Source organism: Sus scrofa, chromosome 2, assembly GCF_000003025.6.
Source record: "Sus scrofa isolate TJ Tabasco breed Duroc chromosome 2, Sscrofa11.1, whole genome shotgun sequence".
In the NCBI taxonomy this organism is placed as follows: domain Eukaryota; kingdom Metazoa; phylum Chordata; class Mammalia; order Artiodactyla; family Suidae; genus Sus; species Sus scrofa.
Window position 1 is genome coordinate 45,969,366 of NC_010444.4, and position 19,485 is coordinate 45,988,850.

The following is a 19,485-nucleotide window of genomic DNA, read 5'->3' on the forward strand; positions in this document are numbered from 1 at the left end:
ATCCAGGCAGGAGGAAGAATGTGGGCTTTGGAGCCAGGCAGGGCTAGGTTCAAATCCTGGCTCTATCTACTTAGGAGTCATAGAGCCTCAGGATGGGGATAATGCTGCTGAGGATGGTGCTAATGATGAACAGTATCTACAATGAGGAGCTCCCATCATGGCTCGGTGGAAAGGAATCTGACTAGGGTCCATGAGGAAGCAGGTTCGATCCCTGGCCTCACTCCATGGGTTAAGGACCCAGTGTGGCCGTGAGCTGTGGTATAGGCTGCAGATGCAGTTTGGATCTGGCATTGCTGTGGCTGTGGTATAGGCCGGCAACTACAGCTCCAAGTGGACCCCTAGCCTGGGAACCTCCCTGTGCAGCAGGTGCAGCCCTAAAAAATGCAAAAGACAAAAAAAGAAAAGAAACAGTATCTACAATGAGCTATCATTTACTGACAGCACAAAATCTAGTATTTACTAAACAAGTACTTACATACTTATAAAATAACATTTTATTTCATTTAATTTTTGCAGCAACCCTATGAACACCCTCTATGTTATCTCCATTTTCTAGATCTAGAAAAAGAGGATTAAGTAGCATCTTAATTCACAAGAGTAAGGCCCACAGCTAGGTGGGATTCAAACCTGGGTCCACTTGACTCTCAGCCCAGGCTCTTAACTCCTAAGCTTCACTTCAGTGCCTCGGCTCCCTCATCTGTGAACAGGATCATAATACCATCCCTGCAGGGTGGGGAGGATTAGACGCAATGCATGTGAAGGGCTTAACCCAGTACCCGGCACACAGGAAGCCCTACAGGGTAGCTATTGATGTCACTCCCATGACGCCTGGACCTTTGGAGGAGAAGGGAACCGTGGGAGGTGGACATCTGGCTATACAGCTGGTGCAGCATTGCACCTCACAGGGCTCAGCAAATGGGATTAGGAACTTTGGACCAAGCTTCAGAGCCTGGGATGGCCTACTCTCCCTTAGGGACAGAAAGGGCACACCCCAGCAAGATGGGTAAGGAAGTGTTTGCTCAGAGATGAAAGGCTTTGCATCAAAACTTGGGGAGGGTTGGGGAGCCGGGGAGAAAGGAGTGATTCAAGCTTTAGAAGAAAGTTCTCAAGAAGCAGTGCCAGACCACATGGCTATGCCTGGGCTAGGAAGCTGGGGACACCCAAGCGAGGACAAGGGCTCCTGTGCATGCTTGTGATAAGGGAGATGCTGGACCCCCAGCTTATCAGTAAACCCCATCTGAGATTTGAGCAGAGCCTAGCCATTCTTTAGGGGAAAAAAAAAAAAAAAAGGAGAAAGCAGAATTTGTCAGAGTGAGTCTCCTTTGGAGTTAAATATGAAGAAAGGTACCCATTGTAAGGAGGAATCAGTGACTTAGTGTGGCTTGTGGTGTGTAAGATCAGGGACCCACCTACAGGATGAAGAATCAGACTCACTGATACCATCTTGACTCCTTTCTTACCGAAAGACTGAACTGGGAGTCTAGGAGCAGCAGAGTCACACCTCAGAGAAATAAACGCACTGCAGGGGACATGCATCCGGGGGCTGACATTTGCTTGGGGAGGAAAACATCATGGGGTGTCACCAGTCTCTCCCCATACCAGCTCATCCCCTCCTGTTTTTCTTTTAAAAGAATTGCTATCTCAAGTTGTTCCAATAGCAACCAAAGATGCTCAAAGGTCTTCGCAGCCTGCCATTGGGCCCCTCTTCTCCAACCCCACAGCTCTACATAAGGCTCGGCATCAATTTCCTGGACCATTTTCACTGCCTCTAACTAGTTCTGCTGCCTCCTCCTACAAGTCCAGCCTCCACACTGCCACCAGCTGGCTTTCTAAAATAAAAGTGCTGACCACGTCACTCACCTCCTAAAAGATGTCTACTAGATTGGCACTGCCCACAGAATCAACACCAAAGTCTTAACTTGCATTCATTCACTTATTTTTTTTTTTTCGTCACCAGTTTAATGTGTGATGATCACCTACTGGGTGCCAGGCCTTGTTTTAGATCCTGGAGAGAGAGGGGTGAATGAGACTGATAAGACAGGGGCCCCTCCTCAAGGACGTACAGTCTAGTAGGGTAAGACAATTGATAAAGAAGACAAGTAAGTTCACAATATAAAGTCAGGTGCTAATAAAGAAAAATAAATCAGAGTAAGAGGACAATGTGATGGGGTAAGGGACGGTCGGACAGTGCTTTTTAAATAGAGGAATGATGACATGAACACAGACCGGAATGGAGTGAAGGCTGCCAGGCAGAGATGTTGGGGAAGAGGAATCCAGGCAGAGAACAGCAAGTGCAAATGCCCTGAGGTGAGGAAGAGCAAGAAAGCAAAGGGGGCTGGAATGGCGTGAGCAAAGAGGAGAGTGCTGAGAGGTGAGTCCAGAGAAGTAGGAGGGGCTGGCAGGATGGGGCAGGGAGTTCAGATTCTATTCCCAGGATGCTAGGAAGCCACCAGAGTATTTGAGCAGAACAGTGACATGATCTTATTTACTTTTTAAAAGGTCATTCTGCCCAACTGTGGGGAAGGGTGCTAGCAGCAGGGCCAGAGTGGAAGCAGGGAGGCCTGCTGAGAGATGGGGGCCCTCTGGACCTGTGGTGGCTTTCGAGATATGCTGTGATGGAACAGCTGTCAAGGTTGCAAACAGACAAGGTGAGGATCGAGGGAAGAAGAGAGTCAAAGGTGATGCATTTTGGGCCTGTGTAACCAGGTAAATGGTGGGGCCACATAACGTGGGGGAAAGTCACCTCATGCCTGGGGAGGGACAGAGTTAGGCAGGGCTAGGCAGGGTTTGCCTAAGACTTCTAGTTACGCTAAGTCTGGGATGCCCATTACACCTGAAAGATGGATGCGGAGTGGGCGATGGGTATGTGAGTTGGGGGTCTGGGAGAGAGGTCTCAGGTCATCAGTGTGCAGGTGACTACCAGGACGTGGCAATGCGGGTCCTCCACCCCTTGGTTCCGGCTCCAGGCAGGCAGCCAGTGTCACCTCCTCTTAGGGCTCTGGCCTCCACCCTGAAGTTCCCTCTGTCCTGCCCCTCTGCCTGGACTTCTGCAGTGTGGACTCCTCCTCACCTCTTAAGATTTGTTCAGGAGTTCCCGTCGTGGTGCAGTGGTTAACGAATCCGACTAGGAACCATGAAGTTGCAGGTTTGATCCCTGGCCTTGCTCAGTGGGTTAAGAATCCAGCGTTGCCGTGAGCTGTGGTGTAGGTTGCAGACGCGGCTTGGATCCCACGTTGCTGTGGCTCTAGCGTAGGCTGGTGGCTACAGCTCTGATTAGACCCCTAGCCTGGGAACCTCCATATGCCATGGGTGAGGCCCTAGAAAAGGCAGAAAGACAAAAAAAAAAAAAAGATTTGTTCAGAGGTACCTCATGCCTGCTGGGTCCCCAGGAGAGAGCTACTCAGTCCTCTTCTCCCATGGCACCCTGGGACATTCCAGGCTGATAGCACAGTCCTTGTGTCATACTATCTATTTGCACTTTTCCCCCAGGAGCTCTTAAGGGCAGTGGCTGTGAATTGATTCTTCTCTGCATCCCATTTCCTCATGTGAGGCAAATACTGGTTAAATGAATGGAATTCTCTGCAGAGAGATGCAAAAGAAATTATATATAAGCAACTGACTCACGCTGCAGCTGCTGTCTGCAGGAGGGACGGGGCAAGAATGGAAGGTGCTATCACGGAAGCACCAGCAGAGCTTAAGGGGCTGGACTCTGCCTTTGAGGAGTTTCTCAACCACATAAAGGAGCTTCCAAAAATCTGAGAGTTGAATATCTCAGGGTGATGCAGGTGTGATGAACGCCACACTTAGGGCAGGCGCTTTGGGTTTCTGCCTCAGAAACACCTGCAAATCCCCAGTCAAAGCACTCAGGAGTCAGAGACCGAGGGAAGGAAACAGACCTTGTCCACATGGGCTCCTGTCATCCTTGCCCTCTTCATAGACATGGACAATGAGTATCAGAGAGGTTAGCAGATGAGGTCACAGAGCTGGGAGGTCCAGGAGCTGGGATTCATGCTCAGGGCTTCCTAAACCAAAGCCTGCATTCCTCCCAGTACATTCCACAACTCTGCTCCATCATAGGAGCTCAGACAGTGGCAGGAAGGATGGTTAGGGAGCACCTGAGCCCTGGGGTTGCGCTGAGGAAATGCAGCTATGCAGGGAGGGGAGGAGATTTATGTACCACTGCTGGGCAGTCACCAGCATGATGAAGCTGGAACCTCATCTGTGACTTGCAGTCCAGGCCCTTGGAGCATGGCACCTGCACCTGTCATTTAGTCCTTAAAGGGCAGAGACAGAGCCAAAAAGAAAGTTTTTTTTGGTGGGGGGACGCTGTACCTGTGGCATATGGAGGTTCCCAGTCTAGGGGTCAAATCGGAGCCACAGCCACCAGCTTACACCACAGCCACAGCAACACCAGATCTGAGCTGCGTCTGCGACCTACATCCTAGCTCATGGCAACACCGGACCCTTAACCCACTGAGAGAGGCCAGGGATCAAACCCGCATCCTCATGGATGCTAGTCGGGTTCATTAACCGCTGAGCCACGATGGAAACTCCCCAAAAGAAAGTCTTAAAAGTCAAACCTATCTGCTTACAAGTAGCTTAGACATAAAAGCCAGCACAATGGGACATTGTAGTTTTTGTTAATTATTGCTGCTGTGTGATTCTGGGACCCCCAGGAATTCTGGGACCCCAGTAATAGGAAGGAATCTATGTGAGGAGAGCTGGCACTGCACCGAGTAGGTCAGAAAACCAGCAGCACAAAATCAGGGTGAGGCCCTGAGCCAGGCAGCAGAGGATGATGGGAAAAGAGCCCCAAAGCAGAACTGTGGCTCCCTGCACTTGTGCAGTAACAGTATATTAACCTCTCTAAGCCTCAGTTTCCTCATCTATAAAAAAGAACTAACGGTCCCTGTTTCGCCAAGTTGTTCTGGCTACGAAATGGGATGACACATGCTCCTGGTATAGAGGCGTGACACAGTAAACGCTGAATGGCTGGTAGTTTGTTCGCTGCTGCAAAAGCAAAAGAACTTACTCATACTATAGAAAGGAATGGGGAAAAAAATAGCTATGCCAAAGCTCTTGTAAAAAACTTAGAAGAGTGAAGCAGCACCATCCTCTGAGGATCTGTTAAAGCATAAAGCAATTCTTTTTTTTTTTTTTTTTTTTTTTTTTTTGTCTTTTTGCTGTTTCTTGGGCCGCTCCCGCGGCATATGGAGGTTCCCAGGCTAGGGGTCAAATCAGAGTTGTAGCCTCCAGCCTACGCCAGAGCCACAACAACATGGGATCTGAGCTGCGTCTGCAACCTACACCACAGCTCGTGGCAACGCCGGATCGTTAACCCACTGAGCAAGGGCAGGGATCGAACCCACAACCTCATGGTTCCTAGTCGGATTCGTTAACCACTGCGCCAGGACGGGAACTCCACATAAAGCAATTCTTTAAGAAATTGTAGTGGCTGCGTATCTTAAGGTATGGCAGGAAGGAGAGGCAGAATGGGAGGAAAAAGAAAAGGAAGGGAAAAGAGAGAGGATGAATTTGAATTTGGTGTATATATGTTACCAATACACCAATTGGCGTATTGGTAACATATATACATAAAGAACAATGTAACTTTATTACTGATGGATTGAATTGCTTATGTATAGCCTTACCGTCTCTATCACGCTCCTATTCAACCTTCAATACCCCAGTTGCCTGATGACTTCTTCCACTGCACTCCATCTGGAGGTTAATTCATCTCTCCTCTGTTAAATAATCCTTCTTACTTCATACATTACAATGCCTCTGTAAACTGGGCTCCCCTGCCAAACAGTGAGCTCCTGAGAATACAGTGTTCATGACTCATCTTGGGGCTCATGTGGGGGTCTTGCCCTGGCCCCAGGAACCCCAGCCAGCAGCCACCAGTTTGGAGCATCCCCAGAGGAGAATCTTCTTTCTACGGCAGGAAAACGAGCGAGGACCCACATTCATGAAGTGTCTACTCTGTGCTGAACATCTGACAGCCACCTTTCAAATCTTAATTCGCGTATTTCTCAAAATGTCCCGATGAAAGAGTCACTGTCTCTATTTTGTAGAAGGGGATACTGAGGTTCTGCGAGGGGAGGACAATAGCCGAAGGCTCACACTGCTAGTAATAAAAAATGATGGGGTCAGGATTTGAACTGGGTCTACCTGACTTCAGATCCCTGTTTTCACTAGATCAGACCATCCTGCAGGGGTCTAATGAAGTTGACGGCATCCTGAAAGGATAAGTGGTTTGGCCATCAAATCTACCTGTGGGCTCACAAGTGAGGTTAGGGTTAAGGAACGTCAGCCAATGCAGGGGAACCTGTTGGCAAAAACCAGGCACCAGGTCAGAGAGGCAGAGAAGAGGTCTCCGGAGAAGATGAAATTTAAAATTGCACACATAGTTAGCAGGCAGTGAGCGGACCATCTCTGAGACCTGACCTTTTCAAGGAGGAGATATATTCTGGATCAGCAATGCTCAACCCCTTGTGATCACTCATGATCCCCGGTCAAGAATGCACGGATCCTTCCTAAAGACTAAGGACATGTGCGAGAACATGACGGTCAATGTTAGCACTGCTAGGAGAAAGCTGTGGACAAAAGTGACCACAGAAAGTCTGGGAATGTCACTTCCCTTTCCTTTCTCCACCCCCAGCTCAGGAAAAGAAGCTTCTATGGTATCCTGTAGGCAAAGAGCTACCTGTGATCTCAGCCTCACAGGGGTCTGACTCCACCCCACTTGGAGTCAGAAGGCCTGTGCTTGGTGCACTGACCCTTACAGGCTATGTGTGATACTCAATAAGTCAGACTTTGAGCCTAAGTGTATCCAGATATAAATGGAGGGAGAGGCGGAGGGCCTGTTTCACAGGGAGGTCGCAGCGACACCATAAGAAAACACAAGTGGGGAGTTCCCGTTGTGGCACGGTGGAAACAAATCTGACCAGGAACCATGAGGTTGCAGCTTTGATCTCTGGCCTCGCTCAGTGGGTTGGGGATCCGGCGCTGCCATGAGCAGTGGTGTAGGTGGCAGATGAGGCTCAGATCCGGCGTGGCTGTGGCTGTGGTGTAGGCCAGCAGCTGTAGCTCTGTCGACCCCTGGCCTGTAGCCTGAAAACCTCCATATGCTGCAGGTGCGGCCCTAAAAAGCAAAAAAAAAAAAAAAAAAAAAAAAAGAAAGGAAATACACGTGGGAAGAGCCTGTCAGTGTAAACAGCTTCATAGGTGAGGAGGAGGGGTGTGCTAGGATTCTTTGGGTACCTCACCACATCACCTGCTGTCTCCCTTCAACGCCTGGCATTTCCGTCTAAGTGCTGACCCCACCTATGCACTGAAGGCTCAGGCCTTGGTGGGAAAGAGAAGGCGGCCCTGGTAGCGCCGTGGAAAAGGAAGCCGTGATTCGGCTGTTATTCTTCCAAGGGATCCCTGGTATAACTGAAATCCTTAGGTAAGCATTTAGTAGTTAAATCAGTTGCGACAGTTGGGGAACATTTTTGTCACCTTGCAAGATGAGAACCATCCCTGAAATCAAGGTATGAAAATCATTTAATTCAATCTATAGACATATACTTTGAATGCTTTTAAGACAATTGTGTAGTTTTGATGGCACACTGGTGCCTTTTCTCATGCATGGTTAAGCGAAAACTAGATTATTGAGGCCATAACTGAATACTCGCGGGAGGAGTATGAATTGGTACAGCCTTTTTGGAGGGTAACTAGGCAATATTTGACTCAAGTTTTAACCGACAAACTGTTCAAGCCCAAAGTCCCACTTTCTTGTGAATATACTGCAGAAAATCGCATGCAGAAGCTCACAGGGGGCATAACAATTTCCACAGCAGCAAAAATCAGCAACCAACCTGGGCGTCTACCAATACCGGGATGATTAAAGAAGCTTAAAATGCACCCATACCACAGAGTACAACTGTTAAACATAAAAAGAGACATTTATGTGTACACATTGACTTGAGAGAATACTATAAGAATTGACAGTTGGCTAAAAAAAGGAAAGCTGCAGAACTGTATGCATAGAAAGAATCCATTTCTACAAAAGTAAAAATGTACATGTTCAGGTGAGGGCAAAGGAGGTAGGGGATGAGCAGATACCAGCAAATGAAAAAGTCCAGGACTCAGAGTTCCCATCGTGGCGCAGCAGAAACGAATCTGACTAGGGACCATGAGGTTGCGAGTTCGGTCCCTGCCCTTGCTCAGTGGGTTAACGATCCGGCGTTGCCGTGAGCTGTGGTGTAGGTTGCAGACGCGGCTCGGATCCCGCGTTGCTGTGGCTCTGGCGTAGGCCAGTGGCTACAGCTCCGATTCGACCCCTAGCCTGGGAACATCCATATGCCGCGGGAGCGGCCCAAAGAAATAGCAAAAAGACAAAAATAAATAAATAAATAAATAAATCTAAAAGCTCGTAGAACAATAATAATTTTAAAAACTGCTTGCAAGGACTCCTCTAAAGTAAACACTGTGGAGCACAGCTCACCCCTCCCCTCTTGCATGCGGCCACCAGTCCAATCAATGTGTGCTCACTGGCTGGAAGCAGGTATGGGCTTGTGTGAGAAAAGCCCACCGATGGGGATGGTCCCCAGTCCTGAGAATCTCAAATTCCTCACCTCGTTCAATATGGATTCCGCCAAATGACAACTATGTCAACGAGAGGGCTAATAAAAATGACTAAGTATCTTTAATTGTTTAAAATCACAGCATTGTAAATTACTGAAGGAAGGCAGGTCCCTTGTGCTCAACCTCCCTTAAATAGGGGCAATCACAATGTATATCCTGCCTTATCCAACATTTTACGTTGACTTATAGGTCTTGCTGAAGACTTCTTCAAAATTGTTAACAAGGAAGCCCCACAGAGAGGAGAGAAGGTCACTCTATCGAACCCAAGAGAGCCTAAAGAAAAACATTATAGCCCTTTGGGTTGTTAACAAAAAATGGACAACTTAGCAAGTGAAATTATCTTCTTCTCTATGGTCAAAGTTGCTGGTAAAAATAAATCTAAATCAATGCATGGTGTCTAAGAGGGGCTGGTTACACTTAGCACACACTACAAGCTCAGTTATGTCCAGGTTCAGGGGCTGGGGGGTGCTGGCAGGTAGAGAAATATATTCCTGTAAAAGGGACCACCACACTTCATCACCGAGGAAATGTGGACCCAGCATGGCCAGACCTTTGGGTTTTCATGAAGAGCTGGAAATCCAGATTTCAAGATAATAACATCAGGGTTCCTGCTGTGGCTCAGTAGTTAATGAATCTGACTAGCATCCATGAGGACGTGGGTTTAATCCCTGGCCTTGCTCAGTGGATTGAGGATCCAGTGTTGCCGTGAGCTGTGGTGTAGGTCGCAGATGCAGCTAGGATCCAGAGTTGTTGTGGCTGTGGTGTAGGCCAGCAGCCACAGCCCCTATTGGACCCCTAGCCTGGGAACTTCCGTATGCTGCAAATGTGGCCCTAAAAAGGCAAAATAATAATAATATTAATAATAATATCTCTCAATTTAAATGTTAGCCACTAATTTAAAAGTTTTAAAACACTGTGAGCACTTAACAAAACACATCTACATGCCAAGATGTAGCCACTGAGTAGAGAATTTTCAACCTCTGCCTAAAAGTATCTGCCTTTTAAATTTATGTTCCATTTTCTTTTTGCAAGGATGAGAGGCCGGGAAATGGCATGGGATGGAGATAAACATAAGAGAGGCAAGCAGTTAAGTATCTCTGACATACTTGAGAAAACAATGGTAGTTGTCTATATCAAATGCTGAATAAATTGCTTAAATGTCTTCAGCTATATTAGGCACAAAACTCTGAGAGGAGAATTTCTCAAGCAAATTCTCAGGAATTTGTCTCAAGCAAAATACCCACAATTTACTGTCAATGGACTTAGAAAAACATACTATATTTTTTGGTCTTTTATTATTTATTTATTTGTTTGTTTTGGTCTTTTTTAGGGCTGCACTTGTGGCACATGGAGGTTCCCAGGCTAAGGGTCCAGTTAGAGCTGTAGCCACCGGCCTATGCCACAGCCACAGCAACCAGAGACACAGCAACACTGGATCCGAGCCACATCTGTGATCTACACTGCAGCTCATGGCAACACCGGATCCTTAACCCACTGAGGGAGGCCAGGGATCAAACCACGGATACTAGTCAGGTTCGCTAATGGCTGAGCCATGGTGAGAACTCCTATACCACTCTGTATTAAATGTTTATCATTAAAAGAACTAAAATAATACCAGCAACCACAGAGCTGCTCTCTGTGCCTGGTGCTATTCAGGCATTTGGCACCCAGGATCACCAACACGGGTCACAGAGCCTCTGGGCAAGAGTCCAGTAAAGGCCTGTCTGATAATTCTCCCTCCGAAAGAAAAAACAAAAACAGCAAAGAACTTAGACGCAACATCATAAAATTGTGCTCACTTTTGTCAAAGCCAAACCACTAAAAGAGATACTTGTGCTAACAACCACATCTGCACCCAATTTGCAATTCACAAAGTGCTTTTCCTACACACCACCTCACGCACTCCTCACAGCCTTCCGCTGTGCCTTTTAGACTCTCTATGTTGTCCAAAGTCTTCTTACAGTTATTGACGATACTACTTTTTAAAAACAACCGTAACATAAGAGATATTTGGCGTTTCCTATAGGCTGCGTACGATGCTAAGCACGATTTAATTGCATCCTCACAAGAACCTCCAAGTGGTGATTACTGGGATCATTGTCCCATTTTACAGGTGAGAAAAACTGAGGCTTGGAGAGCCTGGGTGGTTTGTCTTAAGCCCCATCACTAGCAGGCACAGAGCTGGCACTGGGAAGCAGGTCTGCCTCCAGGACCAAGGTGCCCAGGTGCCAGCATCCCAGAGGCCATCCACTGGAAGCTGATCTCTGTTTGTTGCCTGCAAATGTGTAGAAGATACGGCCAACATCTTCCTGCTCCCCACTCCACCCTCACCCATGCCCACTTTCCCCACTTGGTCAGAAGCCATTTTTTATTTTTATTTTTCCCACTTGAAACCAATGTGAGTCACTTGGAGCTCAGCCAGCCTAGCCCCGGAGGACCCTGGAGGCCTGGTGAGCTGGCCCTGGGGGACCAGGCTTCCCTGCTGCCAGCCTAAACAGAGTATCCCGGCACCCTGCCAGCCTGCCAGGCTCTAGAGGGGGCTTTCACATCCCTGCTGTCTGAATGGAGTCAGGAAGGGGGTCCTGATCATCACATCAACCCTACAAAAGGCTTGCCAGGGTACCAAAGTGGGAATGTGGGTCAGGGGAGGGGCCTTCGGCTGGAGAGGGGAGGAAAGATCTCCTTAGCCAACAGCTCTGAAATGTCTATCATTCAGAGACCCACATCAGACCCCTGAGGAGGGAGACCTGGTCTCAAATGTGCACGAAGATGAATTATATAAGTGAAAACAGCCAGCAAGAAACACATGCATACACACACACACATGCACAGGCACCTGCACACACACTCAGAATCACGGAGTAGCTGCTCTTAGAGAAGTAGCTTCTGTCCTCTTACCCCCTCTGTGGCCCCTCAGCCCTGACTATACAAGATGCTGCCCTGCCACAGAGGCCACGCCAGGGCTGGTCCAGAAGGATGAGGAGAACGGGCGCCCAGGTCAGGATGGCCCGTGGTGGCAAGGGCCACCCCCAGGGGGCGTGCAGGCGCAGAGGAGCAGAGGAACAGCACAGGCTCTGTGCTGGGGGAAGAAAGGGGTCCACTTCCTTACACAAGGAGGAGGGGTTCACAAGGAGGAGGAGAGACAGAGACCTCCTCATTGGACAGACCCTGCCAGGCAGCGGTGCTTCCTTAACACCACTGGCTCTGACATGGAAACAGGAGGCGCGGGGATGCAGGCTCAATTGGGGGAGGGGGGCGCCGAGGAGCCCCTTTCACGATCACAGCCCAGACTCCCGAGACACAAGGGGCAGGGAGATCCAGCAAGTGAGCAGCTGTCTGGACAGGCAGGCTGATGGTCAACTCTGTGTTGAGCACCTGCCTAGAGGTCAGGCTCCTGCTGTCTGGGACCCTTCGGAGGCTGCTCATCAGGGGAACATGCATTCATATGTAACCACACAAATGAATGTAAAATGGCCTCTGGGATGCATGCTTTGAATGAGCAAGAGGAGGGGATGCTGACCACCTGGCAGAAGGACCACTGGAGTGAAGAACAGGGAGGAGCACATACCCATTTGGGCACCAGGGGGGAGACCCTGCTCTCATGCCCCCCAACTGATGAGTTTCTTCAAAAGGTTATCTTTGGGGTAATGATAACCCTGACCTCAGCCAGCACCTACTTGAGCCCTAATACTAAGTGCTTACCCACCAAGCACTTTGTCAGTGAGCAATCAACAAGTCGTAGAGGAGTTCCTGTCATGGCTCAATGGTTAACGAATCCGACTAGGAACCATGAGGTTGCAGGTTCGATCCCTGGCCTTGCTCAGTGGGTTAAGGATCCGGCATTGCCATGAGCTGTGGTGTAGGTTGCAGACAAGGCTCGGATCCCACATTGCTGTGGCTCTGGCGTAGACTGGTAGCTACAGCTCTGATTCAACCCCTAGCCTGGGAACCTCCATATGCCACAGGAGCAGCCCCAGAAAAGACAGAAAAAAAAAAAAAAAGTCGCAGAAAGTGATCACAGTTATAGTGATGATAAGACCTCGGTTTCTTGCTGAGGAGGTCCAGGAAGGCTTCCTAAGAAGAGGCAAATCGGCTGATCCCTGACGGGTAAATGGGCATGAACCAGGCAAACCAGAAGGAAAATGCATTCCATGCTGAGGAGACAGCTTCTGGAAAGTCCCCGAAAGGGAAAGCAGCAGCAGTATTTCCAAGGAAAGCCGCCCACACGGCCCCTGGAACACCCTGGTCAGCAGGGCACCTCCGTGTTGAGAACAGCTTCTTCTTCAAGGAAGCCTTCCCAGGTTATGGGGAGCCCCCAGAGAAAAGCTGCATTCTCGCCACAACATCCCACTTCTGTGGCAGAGCCAGGAAGTGAAGGAGAGGCAACAGCACCAAGCTGAAAAACCCACGTGGAAACCTGAGATGATACCGGCTCGTGTGACGGTGCCTCGCAGCAGCTCCCGTGGGGAATACAGACACGGACCTGGCCTCCCTGGGTTCAGAGTCTCTTCCTATTTGCTGCCCCTAGGCATTCCCTGAGGATTTTACAAGGTTCCAAATGAAGATAAAGATGCCATCAAGGCACCTCCAAAAGGACCTCTGGCTATCCTCTCCCCGCAGCCAGAAAAGCACTCCCAGCTGGACCACGCAAGGGAAGAGCTGTCAGCGGTCAGCAAGAATCATTATTTGGGCTAATTTAGGAAATTTGGGCTTCATCCAGGAAGCTGGGTGGACCTCATTCCTAAGCATTCCTTGATGGGCTATTTTTCATTTTGAATTGCTTTCCTATCCTATCAACAACAGGAGTTTAAAAAGTCAGGGGCAAAGCATATAAAGAAGACGCAGCTGGCAGCCACAAATCCAAGCCCACGACACAAATGAGAAGGGAGGAGGCCCCACCCAAGTCAATAGTCAATGACCCTCCAATTTCAAATACATTTGATCGCATTGTAAATCTGTTGTTTGGCTGCACAAACAGACTTTGCTGTCCTCACTCTTTCAACAAACACTTCCTGAGCCAGGTGCACTGTGTTGGCACCGAGAACCCAGAGATGTGTGTGTGTGTGTGTGTGTGCGTGTGTGTGTGCGTGCGTGTGTGTGTGTGTGTGTGTGTGTGTGTGTGTGTGGTCCCCACCCTTAAGGAGCTCAGCTTACTGAGCATAACAGATAATAAATCAACAGTTACGCTGATAAGTGCTTTGGGAGAGAGAGTAATGTAGGGTGTTCTGGGAGCCAGGAGGAAGGTCATCTCCAGGTCACAGGGAAGTGCAGGGTGGGAAAGGAAAGTGTCCAGAAGAGCAGAAACCTGAGCCGAGTTACCGCCATGAGGAGCAGGCGGAGGTCATTGCCAGGAAAGGGCCCAGCACCAGTGAAGGCACAAGAGGTGGTGGCCACTGGGAGGATGGGCTGAGGTTAGAAAGACAGGTTACAGAGTTCCCGTCGTGGTGCAGAGGTTAACGAATCTGACTAGGAACCACGAGGTTGCCGGTTCAATTCCTGGCCTTGCTCAGCGGGTTAAGGATCTGGCGTTGCTGTGAGCTGTGGTGTAGGTTGCAGACGCAGCTCGGATCCCGCGTTGCTGTGGCTCTGGCGTCAGCCGGCAGCTACAGCTCCGATTCGACCCCTAGCCTGGGAACCTCCATATGCCACGAGAGCAGCCCAAGAAAATGGCAAGAAGACAAAAAAAAAAAAAAAAGAAAGAAAGAAAAAGAGAAAGGAAATACAGGTTAGGAGAGAAAAAATGAAACCAGGAAAGCGGCCCAAGACCAGCTTATGGAGAGACGGCAGGCCCGCTGAGGGGCTGAGGTTCTCTTCTGTAAGCCATGAGGAGCCCCTGGAGAGTTTTAAGCAGGAGAAAGCCGTGAGATGTGTGTAAGCTAAAAACATCGTGCTGCTAGGACGTGGGGGCAGAATGAGGCGGGACCAAAGTGGACACGGACACCAACAGAGAGGCCATGGAAACAGTTCCAATGAAGAGTTCTAAATGAGGGGACAGGGAAGGAGGAGAAAGGAGTGAGTGACAAATTAGAAGGTGGGCTCTTCGGATGAGATAACTGCTGCAAGATGACAGTTGAGGGAAAAGACAAAGCCCAGGATGACTCCTGCAGTCAGACAACTGAGGGGTGTGGTCCCACCCAGGGCGGGGCACTACAGGGGGACAGAGCCTTTGGTACTGGGCAAGGGCCACATTGGAGGTGGCTGTGGGACCAAGGCTAGGATGGAGGCCTGGGAGGTGGTTCCAGCCGGACCCACAGATCTGGAAAGGTGAGCAGTGGATAAGCTCACAGGGGGAATACTTGGACTGACCTAAAAAGGACTAAGGAAAATCTTATTAAGCTAAAAGAGAAAAGAGAACCAGGGCAGCAGATTGAGGAGGTGAGATCTACGAGGCTGGAGGAAAACCAGGGGATAGCAGGGCAGACAGGAGAATGGGAAGAGGGACAGGAACAGGAAGGGAGCCCTCAGCCCTGCCAGAGACAGGAGCCCCCCCACCCCCCAGCTGGAGAGGGAGCTCTTGCTGGGGGGAGCAGTTAGCTGGGTGTGAGCGACCACAGCCAAGCCAGAGAATGAAAGGGAGTGTGGGAGTTCCCGTCATGGCTCAGTGGTTAACGAGTCTGACTAGGAACCATGAGGTTGTGGGTTTGATCCCTGGCTTGCTCAGTGAGTTGAGGATCTGGTGTTGCCGTGAGCTGTGGTGTGGGTAGCAGACGTGGCTTGGATCTGGCGTTGTGGTGGCTGTGGTGCAGGCCGGCAGCTACAGCTCCGATTAGACCCCTAGCCTGGGAACCTCCATATGCCGAGAGTGCAGCCCTAAAAAGACAAAATAAATAAGTAAATAAAATGAAAAGGGAGTGTGGACAGCACTGATGACATATCTGTAGTCACCCCCAAAGAGCATCATGATAACTTCTCAGAGCACTATCCGGTCAGCCTGACCTTACAATGTACACCCAGCCGGTCGAGTCTGTCTCCTCTGCAAGCATGTCTGCCTTATGAGGGCAGAACTTGTCCTGTGTCACCTCGATAACCACAGTGTCCAGAGCAGTTCCTGGCACATGGAGGTTAAAGCTCCTTGTCCCAAGGATTTCTGATTCACTAGAAGGCACAAATATTCCGTGAGCACATGTTACAGGCCTGACACCAGGATGAATGCTGGGTGTACGGGGGGGAACAAAACAAAACAGGACCCTGCCCTCAGAGCTTGAAGTTGGACATGAGCAGAGAGAAATGCAAGTATTTAAACAAAAAGATTATAACTGTAGAGCTAGGACTGGACTCTGACCGTCATGCCTCCTGGTGAGATTTCCTTTCCATGCCCAAGGCTGCCACCTTTTCCAACTAAAGGAAAATTTCAGCTGGGGAAACAGTTAATGTAAGTGGGTTTTGTTTTGTTTTGTTTTTCTTTTTCTGTTTTCTTTTTCTTTCTTTTTCTTTTGTCTTTATAGGGCCACACCTGCAGCATATGGAGGTTCCCAGGCTAGGGGTCCAATCAGAGCTGTAGCCGCCAGCCTACATCAGAGCCACAGCAACACAGGATTCGAGCTGCGTCTGTGACCTACACCACAGCTCACGGCAACACCAGAGGCTTAACCACAGAGTGAGGCCAGGGATTGAACCTCCGTCCTCATGGATGCTAATTGGGTTCGTTAACCACTGAGCCATGACGGGAACTCCTCTGTTTTCTTTTTGGCTGTGCCTGTGGCAGGTGGAAATTTCCAGGCCAGGGATCGAACCCGCACCACAGCATCCACCTAAGCCACCGCAGTGACCACGCTGGATTCTCAACTGTTTGTGCCACAAAAGAACTCCTAAGGTAAGTGTTTGAAGTTTGGCCTTAGTTTCTTCCAGGGATCTCACACTTCTTCTACCCTTTTAATAGATGCCTAAGGAGCAGAAATACCCACCAGAGCTCTGAATATTTAACCTTAAGAACTCATTCTGCCTCCAGTCCATCTATATAAGTAGGAGGAGAAATTCCAGGCTTAGGTGGGTGAAAACAGAAAGCAGCACAGACCAGGGGTCAGGCAGCTCTGGGTTCAAATCCCTTGTAACCTTGGGCAGGCTACCCAACTTCTGTGATCTGATTTCCTTATTGCTGAAATGGGGACACTAATTCGCATGTCATAGGTTGTTGCAAAGATGACATAAAATGACACCTGTAGAGCACTCAGCACTGTGCCTGGTACACAGTGAGAGTTCACTAAACAGAGGATCCAAACCAGTTCCATGTGCTGCTTTTATGACTCGATCTCTAACTGCTACATTCCCCAAAACCAAGCCAAAAGCTACTCAGAATTCAAACCCAAGAACATACACTCGAAATGCTCAGAACATAAATGGCTATCTAGTTGAGTGACTGGAGAAATGATCCCAAATTCCCGTACTTGGGTGGACTCTGCAGTAAGGCGTTTCATTTCCATTTCTTGCTCTACCCTATTTTCTCCTCCAATTGAGGCAAATGCAACCATGTCCCTAACAGATCACATCTTGTCTCATGGCAAGGGTCCAAGCCTGGGCTGGATTCCGCTGGTGCAAGTTGTGGCAGAGCTCAGGAACACCACACCTCAGAGTAAGCATAAGAACACAATCGCAAGCCCAAAGTACACATAAACTCCCAAACACTTGGCTCTGGAGAAGGACATGAGAACCAGTCAAGGCACGCTTTGCTTGCCTCAAAGCTAAAGAAAAGGTTTTTTGGCATGCAGATACAGACATCTTTGTGTCTCCCTTCTTTTACCATCCAAACTCTCCATAAGTGGTCTATTTTACTAATGTCTGATTCTTTATCCCTCATTTATGACCAGTCCTGCACAATGTGGCTTCCCCTCTCGTGGCATCACATTCCCCAAAGTCAGCTGCAATCACCTTATCACCAATTCGGCAGCCTTCCCTCTGGTCCCTTCTCCCTGGTCTCTGCTGCTCCATCCTCTTCCCTTCCTGAGACTCTCTTCTTTTTGGCTTCTGGTTCTCTTCCAACTTCTGCTTTCCATCCCAGAGGCAGGCACCTTCCCCAAGGCTCCACCCTCTGCTCATCATGGGGAGAATTTCTTTAATCCTATGGTTTCGTTGCATATGGCCAGAACTACTCTTCTCAGTCCAGGATTCAGTCCTGTATTTCTTTCTTTTTTTTTTTCTTTTTGTCTTTTTGTCTTTCTCTAGGGCTATGCTCACTGCATATGGAGGTTCCCAGGCTAGGGTTGAATTGGAGCTACAACTGCCAGCCTGCACCACAGTCCCAGCAACGCGGGATCTGAGCCTCGTCTGTGACCTACACCACAAGCTCACAGCAAGGCCGGCTCCTTAACCCACTGAGTGAGGCCAGGATTGAACCCACAACCTCATGGTTCCTAGGTGGATTCGTTAACCACTGAGCCTCGACGGGAACTCCCAGCCCTGCAATTCCATCTGTCTCTTAGACATGTCCTATGGATGAACCACTGCCTTCTCCAAGTCACTGTATCAAAAACTATATACATCAACTACCCTTCTCCACCTCCAATAGCCACATTCCTATCAATGGCACCATTGTGAACTATCAAGTCTAAACTTTCCTCTCCTTTGGCTCCTACCTTTAAAGTCTAAGAAGACCATAAACCCTATGGGTCTCCCTTTGCAATATCTCTTCTATTGGTCCTTTGCTCCATTTTAACCACTGTTAACCACATGACCTCATGGCTAGATTGCTGCTGCTGCCTCTGAACAGAGCCCATGCTTCTTGTCCAGTTCCCAGATGAACACTCCTAATGTGTTACTTCTGCCATTTCACTTCTTTGCCCAAAATGACTTCCATGGCTTCCCACCACCGCCTTTAGGACAAAGTCCAAGTGCCTTAGTCCAGCATTCAGGGTCTAGAAACGGAGTGGCAAACTACAGCCCATGGGCCAAATCCAGCCCACCACCTGTTTCTGTAAATAAAGCATTACTGGAACACAGCCACACCGTCATTTACATATTATCTATGGCTGCTTTCCCGCTACAATGGCAGAGTTGAGTAGCTATGACAGAGACCATATGGTCTATGAAGCCGAAAATATTTACCATCTGATCCTTTACAGGAAAAGTCTGCTGACCCCGGTCTAGAATAATCAGCCACCAGCAGATCCTGCCAAAGTTCTTATTCATCGTTCCTTTGATGAAGTTTTTGCTCGCTGAGCCCACTTTCTTTACATCTTACACCCACCTTCTCAAGTCTGAAAAGCTTACTTCACTCCTCCTTGGACTTGTCCATCCTCCAAAACACAGCCGAAGCTCCACCTCTCTGTGAGGCCAGCTGCATCCATCCCCTGCATCTCTGGATGCTTCTCTTCTGGCCTTTCTCTCTGCATCAACTGCAGAAACCTACAGGGAGCTCCCCTTCAGATCTCTTCTACTTACACTATGGGCTTCTCTAGGGCCCTGGCCTGATTCCCTTCACAGAGCAAAGCCAATGCTAACTACCTTGCCCTTCATTCCAAGCACAAATCCTTGGCGGCATAATTTGGTAAGAAAGCATCAAACTTACCAGTGAAGGCCTAGCATTCCACATTTGAAAAGTTAAGCTCAGGTCCAAAAGCATGCACTCTAGCCAGCACCACCTAAAAGCCAATGAAATAAGAGTTTAGCTTTAAAGGAGAATGTTTATCCCTTTTATTTAAATTTACAACTCCCAGTAAGGTTCGATTTTACTGTCTTCCCAGGATGCCCATCTCTGCTTCTGTGCCTAGAAAGTACCATTCATCCTTCAAATCCACTGGACAATCTTCCCCTGGAAGCCACTCCAGTGTCCCAGAGAGGTCACGCAGGCACCCCCTCCTCTTGTCTGGCGAGAACTCCGGTGAGATGTTTATGATAAATACAGCACAATGCAGAATAGTT

General features: G+C 48.9%; 1 protein-coding gene across 9 annotated transcripts in view; it reads right to left on the bottom strand.

The window, feature by feature from the left end:
• The window catches only part of ARNTL (aryl hydrocarbon receptor nuclear translocator-like), a 129,538-nt gene that overhangs the window by 73,729 nt on the left and 36,324 nt on the right, over window positions 1-19,485 (bottom strand). For 7 of the 9 annotated variants that reach the window (XM_021076235.1, XM_021076223.1, XM_021076212.1 and 4 more), the window contains exon 2: window positions 19,133-19,205. The exons of the other annotated variants lie outside the window; for them this stretch is intronic. The gene's annotated coding sequence lies outside the window, so the exon portion shown is untranslated. The remainder of the gene's footprint in view (window positions 1-19,132; window positions 19,206-19,485) is intronic. 9 annotated transcript variants of the gene reach the window in all.